Source organism: Cydia amplana, chromosome 15, assembly GCF_948474715.1.
Source record: "Cydia amplana chromosome 15, ilCydAmpl1.1, whole genome shotgun sequence".
Taxonomy (NCBI): domain Eukaryota; kingdom Metazoa; phylum Arthropoda; class Insecta; order Lepidoptera; family Tortricidae; genus Cydia; species Cydia amplana.
In genome coordinates this window covers 16,313,637-16,332,725 of record NC_086083.1, presented here as the reverse complement: position 1 = coordinate 16,332,725, position 19,089 = coordinate 16,313,637, and the positions used below count along the sequence as shown (strand labels likewise).

The window sequence follows — 19,089 nt, the reverse complement described above, 5'->3', positions numbered from 1 at the left end:
GGTTTTCAAGTTTTATTTTTTTCCGACAAAACTGTTTTGAACGCCCGCAAATGACCTATCTATCTCGAATTAGCATGGTCTGCTGACATCGTTCTGCAAGTGGCATCGTAAGGACCCGATTCTGACTATTTTTTTGAGCCGTCGACTTAGGAGCATAAGTTGAGTAATTCAGGTTTTCAAGTTTTATTTTTTTCCGACAAAACTGTTTTGAACGCCCGCAAATGACCTATCTATCTCGAATAAGCATGGTCTGCTGACATCGTTCTGCAAGTGGCATCGTAAGGACCCGATTCTGACTATTTTTTTCAGCCGTCGACTTAGGAGCATAAGTTGAGTAATTCAGGTTTTCAAGTTTTATTTTTTTCCGGTGAATCTGTTTCGAACGCCCGCAAATGACCTATCTATCTCGAATAAGCATGGTCTGCTGACATCGTTCTGCAAGTGGCATCGTAAGGACCCGATTCTGACTATTTTTTTGAGCCGTCGACTTAGGAGCATAAGTTGAGTAATTCAGGTTTTCAAGTTTTATTTTTTTCCGACAAAACTGTTTTGAACGCCCGCAAATGACCTATCTATCTCGAATTAGCATGGTCTGCTGACATCGTTCTGCAAGTGGCATCGTAAGGACCCGATTCTGACTATTTTTTTGAGCCGTCGACTTAGGAGCATAAGTTGAGTAATTCAGGTTTTCAAGTTTTATTTTTTTCCGACAAAACTGTTTTGAACGCCCGCAAATGACCTATCTATCTCGAATAAGCATGGTCTGCTGACATCGTTCTGCAAGTGGCATCGTAAGGACCCGATTCTGACTATTTTTTTCAGCCGTCGACTTAGGAGCATAAGTTGAGTAATTCAGGTTTTCAAGTTTTATTTTTTTCCGGTGAATCTGTTTCGAACGCCCGCAAATGACCTATCTATCTCGAATAAGCATGGTCTGCTGACATCGTTCTGCAAGTGGCATCGTAAGGACCCGATTCTGACTATTTTTTTCAGCCGTCGACTTAGGAGCATAAGTTGAGTAATTCAGGTTTTCAAGTTTTATTTTTTTCCGACAAAACTGTTTTGAACGCCCGCAAATGACCTATCTATCTCGAATAAGCATTGTCTGCTGACATCGTTCTGCAAGTAGCATCGTAAGGACCCGATTCTGACTATTTTTTTCAGCCGTCGACTTAGGAGCATAAGTTGAGTAATTCAGGTTTTCAAGTTTTATTTTTTTCCGGTGAATCTGTTTCGAACGCCCGCAAATGACTTATCTATCTCGAATAAGCATGGTCTGCTGACATCGTTCTGCAAGTGGCATCGTAAGGACCCGATTCTGACTATTTTTTTCTGCCGTCGACTTAGGAGCATAAGTTGAGTTATTCAGATTTTCAAGTTTTATTTTTTTCCGACAAAACTGTTTTGAACGCCCGCAAATGACCAATCTATCTCGAATAAGCATGGTCTGCTGACATCGTTCTGCAAGTGGCATCGTAAGGACCCGATTCTGACTTTTTTTTTCAGCCGTCGACTTAGACACATTACTTGCCTCGGCTGGCCCATATGAATTTTTCGATTTTATTTTTTTATAGCAAATCTAATGAGATCCTAACGATTTTAATGCCTGAACAAACGTGAACTAACGTCGCCCGATGACTTCACATAGTTAGTTTGACTGATTTCGGGGTGGGGTGGTTAGCGTGAAGACAGCCACCCCACTTTAAAAAAAAAAAAAAAATGAAGGAATCGGGTACAAACGATTCCAATGCATGAACAATCATGAACTAACGAATATCTTGCTATCTAGACCAAAAAAACTTGCAAAAAGTGGTATGGGGTGGCTAGCGTGAAGACAGCCACCCCCATTTTGTTTTTAAAAAAAATCGATGTTGGAATCGGGTCCTTACGATTTTACCTACTGAACAAACGTGAACTAACGATGAACTAACGATATAGATATGCCATTTGCGGGCAAACGATATGGGGTGGTCAACTTCACGAGCATCTTGAAATCACTTGGTGTTAAAAAGTGACGGGTGTTTTATCGCATGGATAACTCCGTCCATCTTACGCCGGCTGATTGTAGCTCACTCTAGTTTGATTGTATGTTTGTTTGTCCACAGATAGTGTTGTGCTCGTGCCTGTGAAGTGTATCGATGATACTCTAGGAGCTCCGGGACGGGGGCGCCACGCTGCTCGGATTTATCATTTGTAAGTCATTATAACAAAACTATGAGTTCTATATAGGTTTAAGATCATTTATTCTCATAAGAATTTTACAATTCACTTGACGAGATAAATACAGAACAGTATATTAAATTTCGTTTAGAGCGCACAAATACATAAATACTTAATTTAACTTAACTAAAACAGGTAGTTTTACAATAGTCCTTATAATAACCGACCGCCCGCCAGGCGGGCAGCGGTAATGCACAGTATCTATGCAAAACAAGTTTACAATTGGGTACACGGAAAGGTTAAAACTAGATGCGGCATGCATACGCTGAGCGTAGTTTACAGTATAACATGGTAAGTTGCGTTAGATCTCATCATTCTCTTGCCCTTGTCCCATTTACTTGGGGTCGGCGCAGCATGTCTTCCTCTTCCATACCTCTCTGTCACCCGTCATCTCATCATTCACTTGCGTTCGTTTCATATCATCTCTCACACAGTCCATCCACCTTTTCCTCGGTTTTCCTCTCCTTGTACTTCCCTCCACATTCATTCGTAATACCTTTCTCGTCACATGACTTTCATCCCTCCGCATCACATGTCCGTACCAGGCTAGGCGGTTTGCCCTTACTTTTTCTGTTATGGGTGCAACTTTCAGGCTTCCTCTTATATACTCATTCCTTATCCTATCCATTCTTGTCACGCCACACATCCACCTTAACATTCTCATCTCCGCTACATGCAATCTCTTTTCATCCGTCACCTTTAGGGGCCAACACTCTGATCCATACATGACGACAGGTCTTATGACTGATTTATAAATTTTACCCTTCAACCGAAGAGGCATTCGGGCATCGCAAATGGTTCCCGTGACCTGTCGCCATTTCATCCATCCAGTGCTAATCCGGTTTTTTACGTCACGATCGATATTGCCATCGCACTGTACTAGCGAACCGAGGTACTTGAAGTCGGAGCAAACCGGCAATGTAACGCCGTCGAGTTTTATGGCAGCAAAACTGGAGAGACCGCCAAAATCACAGAACATGTGTTCTGTTTTAGATCTGCTGATCTTCAGGCCAACATTCTCCAATTTTTGCCGCCACTTCTCAAGTCTGTTCTGCACCTCGAGTTCGTTTTCACCTACAAGCACAATGTCATCGGCAAACAGCATACACCAGGGTGCCTCCTCCTGTATTTCCGACGATAGAGCGTCCATAACAAGCAGGAAGAGGTAAGGACTTAAAGCCGATCCCTGGTGCAAGCCTACCGTGACACTGAACTTGTCGGTAGTGCCAGCAGCTGACCGGACGCGTGTACAACATCGGTTGTACATTGACCGGATTAGCTCCACATACTTCCCAGGCACGCATTTCTCTTTCAGAGCCCACCACAAAACTTCTCGGGGTACTCGGTCGTATGCTTTTTCGAGGTCAACAAACACCATATGCAGGTTCTTTTTGGCATGTCTGTATTTTTCGCACAGATGGCGAAGTGCAAAAATGGCGTCTGTTGTTCCTCTCCCCGGCATAAACCCGAACTGGTTTTGTGTTATATCACTCTCATCTCTCAGGCGTCTCTCTATCACTTTTTCCCATACTTTCATGCTATGTGACATGAGCTTTATTCCTCTATAGTTGTTGCATTCCTGTACATCCCCTTTGTTTTTAAAAATGGGCACCAGCAGACTGTCGCACCATTCGTCGGGGATGGTTTCTTCATGCAACAACTTATTGAAGAATAAAGTCAACCACTTACATCCATCCTCACGCAGTAACTTCCATACCTCTCCTGGTATACCATCTGGTCCTACAGATTTTCCATTTTTCATACTTCTCACAGCCGTTCTTACTTCATCCATACACATTTCTTTCACTGCACCCATATTTATCGGCCTGTGCTGTAGCACCCTGTTCCATTCATTTTCCTCATTCATCAACCTTTCGAAGTAGACTTTCCAACGTTCTTTTATCGCTTCATCTTTCGTCATCACCTTACCTGCATCATCTTTCACACATTTTATATGAGACATATCCCGGGAACTTCTTTCTCTCGCCTTGGCTAGGCGGTACAGCTGCTTTTCGCCTTTAGGGCCATCCAAAGACTCGTACAAATTGTCCTGTGCTGCTGCTCTGGCTATAGCAACTGCACGCTTTGCTTTCTTCTTGCATTCTTTATATTCTGTCCTCTTTATTTCTTTCTCAATATCCTGTCCAGTTTCAACACTTTGCCATTCTTTAAATGCCTGCTTCTTTTTCTTTAATACTTCCTGCACCTCCTCATTCCACCACCACGTTTCTCTATCTATCACACCTTTCCCTTTCGACTCTCCCAAGACGTCTTTTGCTACTACCCGTATATAATTTGCCATCTCGTTCCAACATTCGTTTGCATTCAATCCTTCCATTCCCTTCATTTCTATCATTTTATCTATCACACGTTCTTTAAATTTTATAGCACATTCATTCTTCTCTAACATATGCCATCTTATCTTTGCCGGGGGCCGTTCGGTTTTCATGCGGGACTGGACTTTAATGTTCACATCGATTACAAGCAGCCTGTGCTGTGAAGTAAGGTGTTCTCCTGGTATTATTTTAGTGTCTTTGATGTCTGCGTTGCGTTAGATCTAAGGATGTATTTTAAATACATAATATTATTATGTTATTAAGATACAATAACATAATAATATATAATATAAATTTTGTTTATTGAATGGTATATTTTATGGCTGTTATTTGTAGCGATAAGTTTAATTGAAGAAAATTTAAATAAGTAAATATTTGATACTTTTACATATAACGATACTTTAACTTTTAAGCGTAACACCTAGAAATTCTTTAAAACGTGAATTTTAAGCAAGGATTTAAAATGGGACATTGATTTTGTTTCTTTAATAACTCTAGGAAGTTTGTTAAACAATTGAGCACCTTCGTATAATATACTTTTGCGACCGTAGTTTGTTCGCGATGGACGTAAAATTAAGTCATTGGCATTGCGTAATTTCATTCTTTGCACATGGTGTTTCCTAGTGAAGTTTAATTGAGTTCGTATATCGTTCTTAAGTATTTTTCTTACTAGTAGGCAATTGTAGTACACGTAGGTTTGATTTATATTCATGAGTTTCGTTTCGGTATATAAGGCTTTTGTTGGAGTTAGATAATGATATTGAAATAGCACTTTAACGAGTTTATTCTGGGCAATTTGAAGTGCTTCGAGATTCGTTTTAGCGGCAGTACCCCACACTTCAATTAAATAGTCTATGTGCGGTTTTATAAGCGAGTTATATATGGTGTACCGTACTTGAGTTGGAATATTTTTGGCAAAGCTCCGCAAGGCCCCGGTTAATGACGTCAGTTTAGATTTTACCTTATCAATATGTGGCTTCCAATTTAAGTTTTTATCCAGTATTAATCCTAGATATTTTTCCTTTTCCACTTTTTGAATGGCTACGTTGTTTATTTTGAGAGGTTGAAATTCCGGTATTTTTTTATTTTTGGCTGCAAAAATGATATAGTTTGTTTTTGAGATGTTGATAGTTAATAGATTGCATTGAAACCATGTGTTTAATAAGTCTAGATCATTTTGCGCATCATTTATAACACTGCTGATAGAGTTTCCAAAATAAAAAAGGCTTGTATCGTCTGCATATAGTGTAATGTCACCTTTAAGGTCAAGTTCGTTTATGTTATTAATGTAAATTAGGAATAGTAACGGTCCTAAAATTGAGCCTTGAGGAACGCCGCATGTTATCGGTTTTTCCTCGCTTTGATGATTTTGAATTTTGACTATTTGGTGTCGATTTTTGAGGTATGATTTAAGTATATCTAATGCAGTACCAGCAATACCTAACGCTCGTAGTTTTTGTAATAGCAGGCTGTGACTGACGGTATCAAATGCTTTTTTTAAGTCTATGAAGATGCCCAATGCTATTTGCTTATTGTCTATGTTAACTTTTAGTCTTGTTACTATATCAATTGTTGCCGAAAGTGTGTTTGATTGGGGTTGAAAACCATATTGTTTTTCATGAAGGAAATTTATAGTGTCCAAATATGTTCTCATGCGACTATATAAAACTTTTTCAAACACTTTTGAAATTACTGGGAGAACAGAGATTGGGCGATAGTTATTTGGGTCAGATTGGGTTCCAGATTTATAGATTGGTGACACTTTGGCTAATTTTAAGCTATCAGGAAAGACACCTTCGTTAAGACTTCTGTTTATGCAATTTGTTAAATCTTCTTGTATTAGGTTCTTTAGATATTTTATTGATTTTGTATTTAGACCATCTAGTCCTGAGCTTGTATTAAGATTTAGATTATCAATAATTTTGGAAATTTCATCAGTGGTAGCAGGTTCAAATTTGAATAGTTTAAAGGGGTTTGGCTTGGAAGAACAAGTATATGTTGTATTTTGCCTGAAGTTTTTAGGAATTGCATCTGCTAACGTCGAGCCGATATTAGAGAAATAAGTATTAAAAATGTCACACATTTCTTTTACGTCTGATGTAGTTGCTGTTCCAGAATCCAATTTTGCCGGTGCTGAGCGTTCTATCGATTTGTTCGCTGATAGACTGTTAATAAGCTTCCACATCTTCGATGGATTATTTTTACAGTCCTTGAAAGCTTTGTGGTAGTATCTTGTTTTCGTGCCTTGAATAATATTTGCCACTTTGTTTCGTTTAGTTTTAAACTCTTGTTTCAGTTTGTCGTCTTCTGGGTTTAGTTTTAATTGTTGCCATGAAATGTTTCTAGAGTTAATTTCCTTTATCACTTCCTGATTAATCCAATCTTGTCTTGGGGGGTTTAATATTTTGATTTTTGTTACTTTGTTCTTGCTTATACTTGATAGGAGTCTTTTTTCAAATAGAGTATAGTCATTGTTTTCATTTTCGTACTTGCAGTTTTCTATAGTTTTCCATAAATTCTCGTAGTCTATTTTCTCGTATTTTATTTTCTGTACAGATTTCGGGTGGTATTTTTTGACTTCAAAGTATATCTGTTTATGGTCTGACATAGCTGATTCAATAATGGCAAGGTGAAAGTTGTTGTCTTTTAGGTTTGTACATACATGATCCAATATAGTTCTTGTAGACGAGGTTTCACGTGTGGAATAGTTTTTATCAATTTTGTTTATAATCTGGTAGCTGTTTTCTTTTAGTGTTAATTTATAGTCCTTTACGCATTTTTCGGAACTCAGTAGATTCAGATTAAAATCACCAAACACTAAGGCCCTTTTCCTGTTTTGGAGTTGCGTTGAGTATAGTTCTAAAAAGTTTTTTACAGTGTCATGGTTCGCTCTATATACAGCGCCAATATCAATTGAAAACTTTTGAAGATGGACCCATAGGTAATGGTTACCATTTAAGCATTGCTTTTCTATGATGTTGTGTTTAAGGAAGTTGTGAACAAAAATCGAGACGCCTCCACCTCTTTCGTTAGTTCTTGTGTTATAATAATGCGTATAGCCCGGTAGCTGGTAGTTCATAGCTTCATCATCAGACTTTAGCCAAGTTTCAGTTATTACGATAATATGTATTGTATTTTGTATAGCTTCCACGGCGCATTTAAGTTCATCGAATTTGCCAGGTTTGACTATACTACGGGCGTTTGCATAGAAGCACTTTAGAGATCCTTTGCTGGTAGTTACATCAGTGTAGGTGCTGTTTACTTGGTACGTTATTTTTTCCGTCGCTAGGCTTCGGGTACTGCTACTTGGTGCTGTTGATTGGAGTTTTTTGGCAAGTTGTTGATGATTTTGGGGATGCCTTTTACATACTTTATAGTTAAAAACGTTTCACCATTATTGATTCTACGTTCCAGTTCATTTTTAACGCTTTTGTAATAGGCTTGTTGTTGGGGCGTCTGGTCGCTGAATATTCTGATCGCATTGTTTGTCACATTTTTTCTATTTTGCAGTATTGATATTGCATCGGTTTGAGATGTAAAACATACCTTTACATGGCGGTGTGTGTTCGGATCGTACTTGCCTAAACGAATAATTTTCAATGGTTCGGGACAGTCATTATTGACAGTCTTTAGTAATTCCAAAACTACAGTTTTTTCCTGTTCCCTCCTTTCCCTAGGGTCTGCCGATGTAGGTTCTGGTAATCCGGTTACAATCACATTTTTTATTCTGACACTGCGTTCATACATTTCTGAAAGAACTTCTTCATAATGTGAAGTCTCTGAGGCAACTGATGCGTTGTTAGTTTTTAGCTGTTTAACCTCCGCGTCTAGGTGTTCAATTTTTTGTTCAATTTTCTTGCTTGTGTCGACGAACGTGGAAATTTCACTTTTCATTTTGTTTTGCTCCGAAACCAAGCTGTCGGTAATATTTTTAATGCTACTCATTTGTTCCTTAATACCTGAGACATCTTCAGTAAGTTTGGCGAAGTTTTCATTTTGATTTTTGGTAGCATTCTTTAGGTAAGTCATCATCTCCCACATTTCTTTACGCATTTCTGCTAATTCCGATTGAATCCCTTCGAAGTCATCAGTTTGCTTTCGTTTATGGCGATGTGTTTTTTGTGACACTTCCGTATATTCTTGATTAAATGCTTTGCTAGTCAACTCGGGAACGGAGCCACTACGCTCAACGCTCGAGCCACTTCCAGTCGGCGAGCGCACTGCGTTCACGTAGCTCATTGTTTCCTAGCTAGTGGGGATTGCAGCAGAGATAAGGCAGAGCGGTAAGGCCGTAACGCACACACTAATTATGCACTTGAGTTTTAACTTTCGCACTATGATATAAAGGGTGAAAATCGTATGTATACTGATTAATATTTTAATTTAACAACCTGCGACACGTCTGCTCTGTGCGCTCACTTTCGGACGAACGAACCAACGAACGAATTTACTTTATATCATTGGCAAGCACTTGCTGCTCGCCCTTAAAGTAGGCCTGTAACGTATTTCTTGCACCCGCATCTTCTCGACTCAGTATTTAGGTTAGAAGTGTTAGAACCCGTGGTTAGAACCAAATGTAGGTACCTATTTTTTTACATTTATAAAAAAAAGTAGTATGCCTAACTTCGGTTGTATTTCAATTAGAAACGGTAAGACAACCCGCCCTACGTTCCACCAGCTGTGAAAGTCAAGGTTCACCGCAGGCGACCGCGAAACTAAAGAAAACGTAATAATGAGTCATACGCAAATTAAATACTGTCACAATACACAAGTGTTCCTATAAACGGTGAATCATGCAGCCTTGGTACCGATAGTTTTACTATATTAGTAAATACAGTTATCGAATGTTTCTGTTTTAAATATGAAATGTAATATGTATATGTTTGATTATGACTATGACTAAGTTACATAATGTGCAGTAATGTTTATGCTGAGGTTTTTATAAGTTTAGCAGTAGGTACTTAGTCAAATTGTGATTTTCGTGAAGCTGAACATTATGTTCGTTTACAGTTAGGTACTTAAAGATATATGAGAAGGAATAATTCACGCAGGTTTAACGGGAGTAATATTTAAAAAAAACCTAGGGAGTAATGGATTTTTTAAATTATGTTTCCAAGTCATCTGCGCCAAGAAAGTTATAAGGTAAAATAAATCATTCGTCTTGAAAGATTGCATTATGCCAGATATCAAATTAATGAATGAGATTAGAAGTACATAGGTACCAAGTACCTACCTAGCACATACCTAGCATGCGAATGAAGGGAAGTTTCTTATTTTACGCATTTGAGTAAAACGCACAAAGTGTACAGTCACGTGCAATAATATGTCACACAACAAAGGCGGCAAAAATAACTGACACGATTATGTAAAGCCATAAGAGGGTGTCAAATATTTGGCCCATCGAAGAGTAACATAACATTGCAGGTGACTGTACCCATATTTGATGACAAACATTACATTTAATTAAAATACTTTAAAAAACATCGTTTTCCGCAACTCTCTTGAACAGATGATGTTAATCGAACGGTTTAAAAGAATACGGATTACGTTATAGACCGGCCGGAGCGGAAAGCCTCCGTCCAAATCGGGCAGCAGCGGCCGCGGCACCGTTACGTAGACGCCGCAAGGCAAGGAATTTGTCGTCTCGGTGATGTGTACGATACCTACTAGATTCTATGGATGATAGAGGAATTGACAACTAATATGTACCTAAAGCCTGGCCAGGAATATATGATCACGCGCCATGTTGCGGAATTTCACTGGAACTAATTTTTTCATATTAAATTGAACTGTCACCCTACATGAGAATAACAGCGGCCTCTTGACAATGATCATATATTACTGGTCAGGCTTTACCTTACCATAAGAGATCCATTGAAATTGTTAGGACATTTTATATAGTAATATTAACATTAATTTTCTTATTAGAATCGCGTTACGTCGCATACCAACGTAATTATCAATTTGTCAACGGTATTACATCTTAACATATGAGTACCTATATTGCATTTGTATGTAGGTAGAATTATATAGCACTATATTTACCTATGATATCCTTCTACATTAAAGTACTGTAGTCTTTTTATCAATTTTGATCACTTTTCCAATTTTAAATCACTGTTTACTTACAACGACGGTAAAAACAATATTTTTTTTCATCATTTCCCATAGTATAGGTTTATGACTTCGCACGTACTCGCTTATCGTAAATATTTTATGTGTTTATAATTTGCGAGAAGTACGTAAAACTGATGTAAAGGAAGGCATTATAATTCATGGCGTTTTATGTTAGATAACCTCACTCAGTATAAGTATGATGGTCGGGTTTATATCATTTATCCTATAACGTTTAAAACTTCCGCGTTTTGAACAATATTCAAAAATAATTTTATCAGAATCCCTATTGGGAATTTCATTCGATAGCGTGACGTAAGTACGGGTTTGAGTTAAATCTCCAAAACAGTTCTCTTGGCGCACTGACACTTAACGCAAACGCTTTTACGTCACGTCACACGGCTATATACTCAAAGCGTCACACTGTCAAATGAAATTTACACTAGGGGACTGGTCGTGGTCGCGGATAACCGACGTCCCAGCAAAATTTCAAAACAGGGATTTGTGTAACTATGCGATGAAAAGTTTTTTTTTTTTTTTTCTCTTTATTGAGGGGCTTTTTCGATTGAACGAATATGTCACCCCATAAAAAACAGACTTAATTAACAAAGTTAAAAGAAAGTAATTAGCCACATCTAGTTTAAGTACATCACACATTTCTGTCCCTCAGACCGCACTTAACAATATTTAATACCTTTTCAACTACATCAGACATGGGGTTCGAAAGGTAGGTATTACATAACCCAATGGAACTGTCATTGTCATGAAATAACTGTTTTCTAAGTCGCTCGTTTCGGACACACTCCATTAAAATGTGATACACATCTTCGACGCGATTACATAAGGTGCATAATTCCGAATTCACTTTACGCATGAGATAGGCGAACTTATTCAATGGAATGTGTCCAGAACGCAATCTCAACAATAAAACAAGATCCTGCCTACACAACACACTATTATCAATCCAAGGAGAATTAAACGGTTGTGGCTGTATTGTCTTATACCAAATACCTTTGTCCTTAGACCTCTCGTCAAAATATTCCTTCCACAATTCGAGACACTTTAATTTGACTAAATGTAAACAGTCATTGTATGGGGGTAGCAAGTGAAATTCAATGCCATCGCTGCACGCCTGTTTTGCTAATGCATCAGCTGTCTCATTGCCACTTATACCTACATGCGACGGAATCCATTGCAATATTATAACTTTTGACATAGATTTCAATTCCAGAATTAAATTTATTATTGTGTAGGCTATCGGTGGTACTCCTCGAAAAGTCGAGGTGCATCGAGCCAGATGTTGCAAAGCACTCTTAGAGTCGGTACAAATTACAATTTTGTTGGAATTTATGGATTTTGCGTAAGATAAGGCTTCCGAAATGGCAATCAGTTCGGCATGCATTATGGAAATATTACAGTTTATTTTAAATTTTATATGATACCTATTTATTTCATCGAAAAAGGCTGCCCCGATACTTTGACTCATTTCTTTGGAACCATCTGTAAAAATTTTATGAAATGTAGAATATTTCGCCATTACCTCGCTGCAGATTTTATTTATTTCTAACCTATCGTACTTTCGTTTAGCTTTTTTAAAAGGGTCAATGAAGTCTATAATGCCACTTAAATCTATGCTATCGATCCAGGTATTAAATGTAAACAACAATATTTTTTTTCATCATTTCCCATAGTATAGGTTTATGACTTCGCACGTACTCGCTTATCGTAAATATTTTATGTGTTTATAATTTGCGAGAAGTACGTAAAACTGATGTAAAGGAAGGCATTATAATTCATGGCGTTTTATGTTAGATAACCTCACTCAGTATAAGTATGATGGTCGGGTTTATATCATTTATCCTATAACGTTTAAAACTTCCGCGTTTTGAACAATATTCAAAAATAATTTTATCAGAATCCCTATTGGGAATTTCATTCGATAGCGTGACGTAAGTACGGGTTTGAGTTAAATCTCCAAAACAGTTCTCTTGGCGCACTGACACTTAACGCAAACGCTTTTACGTCACGTCACACGGCTATATACTCAAAGCGTCACACTGTCAAATGAAATTTACACTAGGGGACTGGTCGTGGTCGCGGATAACCGACGTCCCAGCAAAATTTCAAAACAGGGATTTGTGTAACTATGCGATGAAAAGTTGTAGTAAGTAGAAGAATAGTAAAGTCATTAAGTGGTTATACTGTAAATATGAGTAACACGATGTTATTTTCTTGGCGTTTGATTCGAGTAAGTGACGTCGCGTGCGTCGGCTCGGCTGCTGTGCGAGTCTCATGCAAAGACTAGAGTACCTACTGTAATTATAGCTTAATGCAGTAGCTGCGTATATTCACGACATGTTCACGTAATAGTCGCGATTACGTCCTCTTGCTGTGGACAGGACATTCATCTCTTTGGCACTTGCATCTCCAGGTGTGATAGAGTAGCTACATGATAATGACAAGATAAAAAGTACGAATAACATTGCAGCTATTTAAGAGGAGGCTAACGCACAATATATTTTATATTTAATTTTACAAGTTTCATAAATTTTATAAATAAATAAATGTTTTATTGAGGTTGTGCGATAAAGAAGATTTGTATTGTATCATACAACATGTCTGATGACTCTGCCCTTGCAAATATAACCTTGATTAAAACGTGTATTAGTTAGTATAGTCAAGTTTCCCTCTGGATCTGAATCAGATAGTGAGTGTTGTAGAATTGGCGCCACAAATGCCTACGCTTGACGTATGAGTATGACTTTATTCGCACCATACAAGTTTATTTTGGTCACGAGTTTGAACCTAAAAAAATAAGAGATCTATTCTCATATGCGCTACTTAATTTGGATAACCATTGATCCACTTTCAGATCGGGTCGTAATCATCGATTGCGAAGTGGATTGCACCGAATTACATATCATTCGGACATGTGCAACCAAATTACTAATACCACCAACACCCCTAACTGATCATAGGTGGGCTTTAAGCCCTTGCAATACGGTTCATGTTCAACCAGCTACCATTGTAGACGATTACGCATTATTGGTAGCCCGCGGGCTGATCATTTCTATGCCGACGATAATAATTGAAATATATTATTTATAAAACATGGTGTTTGTTTGTACCTTAAAAACTTACAACGGATGTGGGCGGTGATGGAGAGTATTTGGCCTCATACGTGCCGCCATCATGTTATTAGGTTTAACTCAATTTATTGCATATGTCGGCGGCAGATCGTAAAATCAGGCATATCATGAAACGCCGCCATGGCTGGTACGGCCATGTCTTAAAACCTATTCACGTCTTGAGATTTACACAGATCGAATCCGAAACGAAATAACAAAAAGTCAAAATTAAGTTGAACAAATTATCAAAATATTTAAAAGCTTATCTAAATCATTCTAGAATACTAGTTAATTCGTAATTTAATCTTAAAACAGACATCTTTAACCCATTGACCGCCACAGTCGGCTGTGGCCGTCATCGAAAATCTTGCCACGGACGCCAACGACGGCTACAGCCGACAACTTCGCTAATGTAATAGGGATTTACGCGGGACTCCGTAAAGTTCAATTTCGCTTAAATAATTGCGATCGCCTGGCGTCGGGAGCACGGCATATTCCTTCGCCGTCTGGCGGTTAAAAGGTTAATTGGTTCTACTCGCCATATCTTTGAAGTTGTATTATCCTTAATCGCGATTACGATAATCATCGTGAATTGTTAATCGAAATTGACCCGTTAATCGTCAATCTCGATTGACGATTAACGGGCGTAATTGAACTTGTGTACCTACTGTGCTCGAAATAACTTTATTCTTGCTTGTACTAAGTGCCTTTTACAGGCATTTTACAAACTTATCTAGCTTAAATAATCTCTACAATAGGCACTGTATTTATTATTGAATCTTAAATTAGATCGTTTAAATAGTTGATGTTAGCACTAGTCTAGCGTCGCAACTAATTGCGTTTATCCCATCTTTAATTGCTCCTAGGCACGCAATATCTTTGCGGCGAATACGCGATAGTTAACGCTTAATGAATGTTTTATTATGTTGTTAAACGTTCCATTTTGACGTAATGTGTGTGGAAAGTTAACAGCAATACGATGAGCGCCTGTATAATGAAGTAGTGGGAATTATCACTTGTTTTATCTTAATATTGTCAGGAAAATACAAATCTGGTCAATGGATAAGGTGAGTTTAGTAAGGTGAGTAACATGTGTTTCCATAGAAAAAATGCAAGAATGTACTACACTATATGCTCGACTTGAATGGATAAATATTGCCTCAAGGAAGTGCATTTAACGTTTCCTTTTCCTTATTTTATTTTTAAAGTAAACATATGTAGGTGTTATGTTTCCGTTGTACCACATCAAGGTATACACTTCAGGAATTCGCCCAACCCTTATCTCAAAACACTACAAGTGGAAACAGCGAACACCAATCAATTAACAATCCCATCGCGCGCAATCAAAGCTAAACTACCCAATGATTCAACTGTACAACCATTGCAAACCAATAAGACCTATCTCCATACCTTAGTCGCATTCCATTGACCATTTATGATTCTTAATTCAACGCAATAAAGTCTTGAATTGGGTGCCTTCTAGAAGTGACAAACTTCTTTTTGGTTTTGAATGGTATACTAGGTGATAATTTCAGAGCAATCGAATCGTTACGTTATTCATTGATGATGCTCACGGAGCAAACCTATTGTCGGTAAGTGGATGATATTCGCGGCGAATATGAGTTGACCCACGTGACTTTTGGTCGGAAAAACGCGCCTACATTAATCAAGTCCGTGATACATGTACATACTTATCAAGTACATATGTGTTTGCACTTCTCTGAATGATAAGAGAATGGAGTGGTAAAAACATACGGCGTTATTCATATACGGCTGCTAACTTAATCAGTCGATGATCGTCGTTTGTCACTATCTGTCGTTATGCCATAGAGAGGAACAAACGACGATCATCAACTGATTAACTTAGCAGACGTTTATGATTAAGGGGGTTAGTATGTAAACCGTGCGTATTGAAATTGACATAAGTCGTTTTAGTTTCACATTTAGTGAAGAGATAAGGGTAATCGGAAGTAGGTAATTGATGATGATCATGAAGCCAAGCCGGCAGAGAATTGATAAGTGGGATCATTTCGTCACACATCCAGTATGGTATAAGTTGATCTTGATTTAATTGCACCGACTATTTTCATTGATTATTTTGGAGTAAAATTATTGATACACTCTGTTCAATATAGCAAGATTCTACCAACCCCGTTTTCATATATCGGCAAGGCTGATTTAAAAATAGGAGTTGGCTGTTGGCTGTGGTTTTAATTTACGAAATTGTGTCCTAACTTTTATTTTACGCCTAAGAAGTTGAAATATGACCAAAACCCAAGAATAGTTAAATGACCCTCTGTTAAATTGTAATCAAAGTTATTTTGTGACAGAAACATTGCATAGACTTCATACAAAGTCTTTCGAGATAATGAGTATAGAGGTCACTGCAATGTTGCCAATATATTCCCCTCTGTGACACATTGTTCCTTTGTGCCTTTGTGTGTTCGTGACTAATTCTCGAATTAAAGCGGTCTGCCCGTCCGTCTGTTCCCCGCTCGGATGAACACAACTGGTGCCTAGGTTAGGTATTATAGATGTTGAGGTACCTAAACCGGGTGTAGCCTGTATAATAGGAGCAAAAAACCTGTACCTTATCATCATACGAAACCATACAAACATATCTTCTGTCTTTTATATGTACTTTATTGGCAGCCTCATTTTTACATGTATTTTATTGGATCTAAAGTACTCTAACTAAACCCTGTCTTGATTAGAAATATATAAAGAAACTTTGCACTTTACAAAACATATAGTACTTAAAATCAAACGTTGCCTGTGTCGCCGCTTCCTCCGGTACCTCTGATACTAGTGTCGCTTTCTAAATCCTCCTTCAATTGTGTTATCATCAAAGCTAATAACCTCAAGTACTCTGGATGCGAGCGAGCTCTACTGAACACTTCGTATTCTATTAAAGTTGCCTGTGTCGCCGCTTCCTCCGGTACTCCTGATAGTCCTGACCCTAGTGCCGCTTTCTTCCTGGGAAAAGAAAAATAAAAGATTCATTTAGTTCTTTCTATAGTCATATAGTGGATTGAGATATAATGCAAACACGGATGCACTGACCGCAATCGACGAACTGATAAATACCTAAACAATTCAGTAGTCATTCAGTCAATCAACCAGTCAAAATGATCTTTGTTGTTTACCAAAAAACAAACAATATGTACTATAATTTGTACATAACGGAAGACAACGGGCGGACTAATTCCTTCGAAGCGATCTCTTTCATACAACTTATGGATGAGTTAGTGCAGACGGTCATTCCATGGACAAATGACATACATCATACACAGTAGGTGTAGGTACCTGAAAGTTTACTTTAACTTATTTAAAATCACCGACCGCAACCTACAGACTGTAGAGTGAGACCATGATAAGTCTGCAACGATTTTGATAGGACACGCAGTACAAGTGTTATTTTAAAGGTCAACTTCTGTTCTACACTTGCACTGCGTATGCTATCAAAATCGTTGCAGACTTATCTTGGTCTAACTCTACCCGTTTGCCCTTTAGTGTAATGATAATCGCTACAATCGCGATAAGTACAGACTTTTTTTCGATTCGAAACTTGCGATCTTGTAATTTTCACGTGATACTTGTCAATAAAATAAACGCGACCTTAACGTGCCCTCTGGTTGTCAAGTCGATCCCGCCCGATAATCAGACTAATCAGTACGGATACCTATGATAAGTATTTATGAAATAAACCGTTAAAATGAATTTGTATGATTTTTGGGGATAAGCTTTGTATAGGATTAATAAAATTGATGACCTAGATAATCAAGAATATAAAAAATCTAGATGCAGTCGTTTGAGTTTTTTAAAAGTTTTGAATATTATTTTATGCTTATAACATCAATGAACAAAGAGTATTGACAAAAATTAATCCTATGAGATACCTATCCTATATGCGTTAATCGTAAAGGCAATAAAAATGGATGGTCACCGCACATCATCTTCAATAAATATAGCTTGTGGTCGAAGTAGCTATCGCGGCTGCTTAGACGCGTAGTTGACCGCAATCTCGGAAGAATGAAAAAAAAAAAACTAAAAAGTCTACATCACCTGAACGAGCACACAGGACAATCGAGGTCACTACATAATAAGCGCTCCCGTACAAATATTGTATGGGTGCGCGAATGCTTAATTCAGTTACACCTAATACAATTACGACAACAACTCATGCAAATTAAAAGTATTTACAAAAAATTTGCTTGGGGTGTACCTGCGTTTATGGGCTATTGAAGTATAAAATGGTGTTGAATACAATTCAGTTGTGCTGCCCCAATCGGAGCACTACATTACAAATGAAATTGCACCTATGTGTGATGACCGCGTGCTCTATGTAATTATGTAAAACGCTTCATGATGCGGTGTAATTTAAGTAAGTAAATATTCTTTATTGTGCACCATAAAGTTAAAAAATACACAGAAAGCTAAATACAAGCTTAAGACTAGATAACAACAAGCGGTCTTATCGCTTAAAAGTGCGGAGTTTCATTAGTCTGTGCCTGTCATGTGCCTGTGGTCTGAGTCACTGACAATCCAACCTCTAGACTGAGCTTAGGCCAATTCTTTCATGAAACCGACGGGGCGAGCGGGGGGACGAGGTGAGCGAATCCCGTGCCGTGATTGGTCCGTTCAAAGACACGGACCAATCACGGCATGGGATTGACTCGAAGATGGAGTAACGCTACCGTATGTGTGGCAGAGGGGGTAGCGCGACTATGCTATGTCTAGAGGTTGGATTGTCTGTGGGTCTGAGTATACACTTACAGTGCTTTCACGAACCGACTTCGAGCGTCGCTTGTCAATCCCGCCCGCCAATCATTTGCATTCTCATCCACATGGAGCGCGCCTGCATCACCCATTTTAAACACCTATTTACTCAATAAAACAACAAATACCCAATTTCTAATAAATATTTACACAAAACACGTCCGCTTAACCGAAGCGAATTACTTTCACTGGAAGAAATCAAATGGGATTTTTACTTATTGATAAATAGGACGTCCGCGTCGCGTCCTGATAGCTTTGTTTTTATGCAATTACATTAATTATCATGTCTTTAGTTTATTGCACTTAAGTGCATTGATAAGATAAGTGTGACCTTAAATCAGTCATTAATTAATGTTGTTTATTTTCTAGGTCACTCTGTTCTAGCAATAAGTTTATTTAATAACCTGTATAAAATTGTTATTTAAATTTCGCAGCAAAGTGCATATACAAGTTTGTTTTTGTGTTGATCACCTATAGCCATGAATGTCATTGTTTGAAAAATAGCAACAAAA

At 38.0% G+C, this 19,089-nt stretch overlaps 2 protein-coding genes and 1 long non-coding RNA gene across 3 annotated transcripts in view; 1 reads left to right on the top strand and 2 right to left on the bottom strand.

The window, feature by feature from the left end:
- Window positions 1-19,089, bottom strand: part of LOC134654661 (zinc finger BED domain-containing protein 4-like) — a 1,082,235-nt gene that overhangs the window by 295,716 nt on the left and 767,430 nt on the right. The gene's annotated exons all lie outside the window — the stretch shown is intronic.
- LOC134654688 (uncharacterized) overlaps window positions 1-19,089 on the bottom strand; it is a 403,600-nt gene that overhangs the window by 62,487 nt on the left and 322,024 nt on the right. The gene's annotated exons all lie outside the window — the stretch shown is intronic.
- LOC134654664 (protein kinase C and casein kinase substrate in neurons protein 1) overlaps window positions 1-19,089 on the top strand; it is a 229,612-nt gene that overhangs the window by 84,630 nt on the left and 125,893 nt on the right. The window contains exon 2 of the mRNA XM_063510140.1: window positions 2,106-2,193. The gene's annotated coding sequence lies outside the window, so the exon portion shown is untranslated. The remainder of the gene's footprint in view (window positions 1-2,105; window positions 2,194-19,089) is intronic.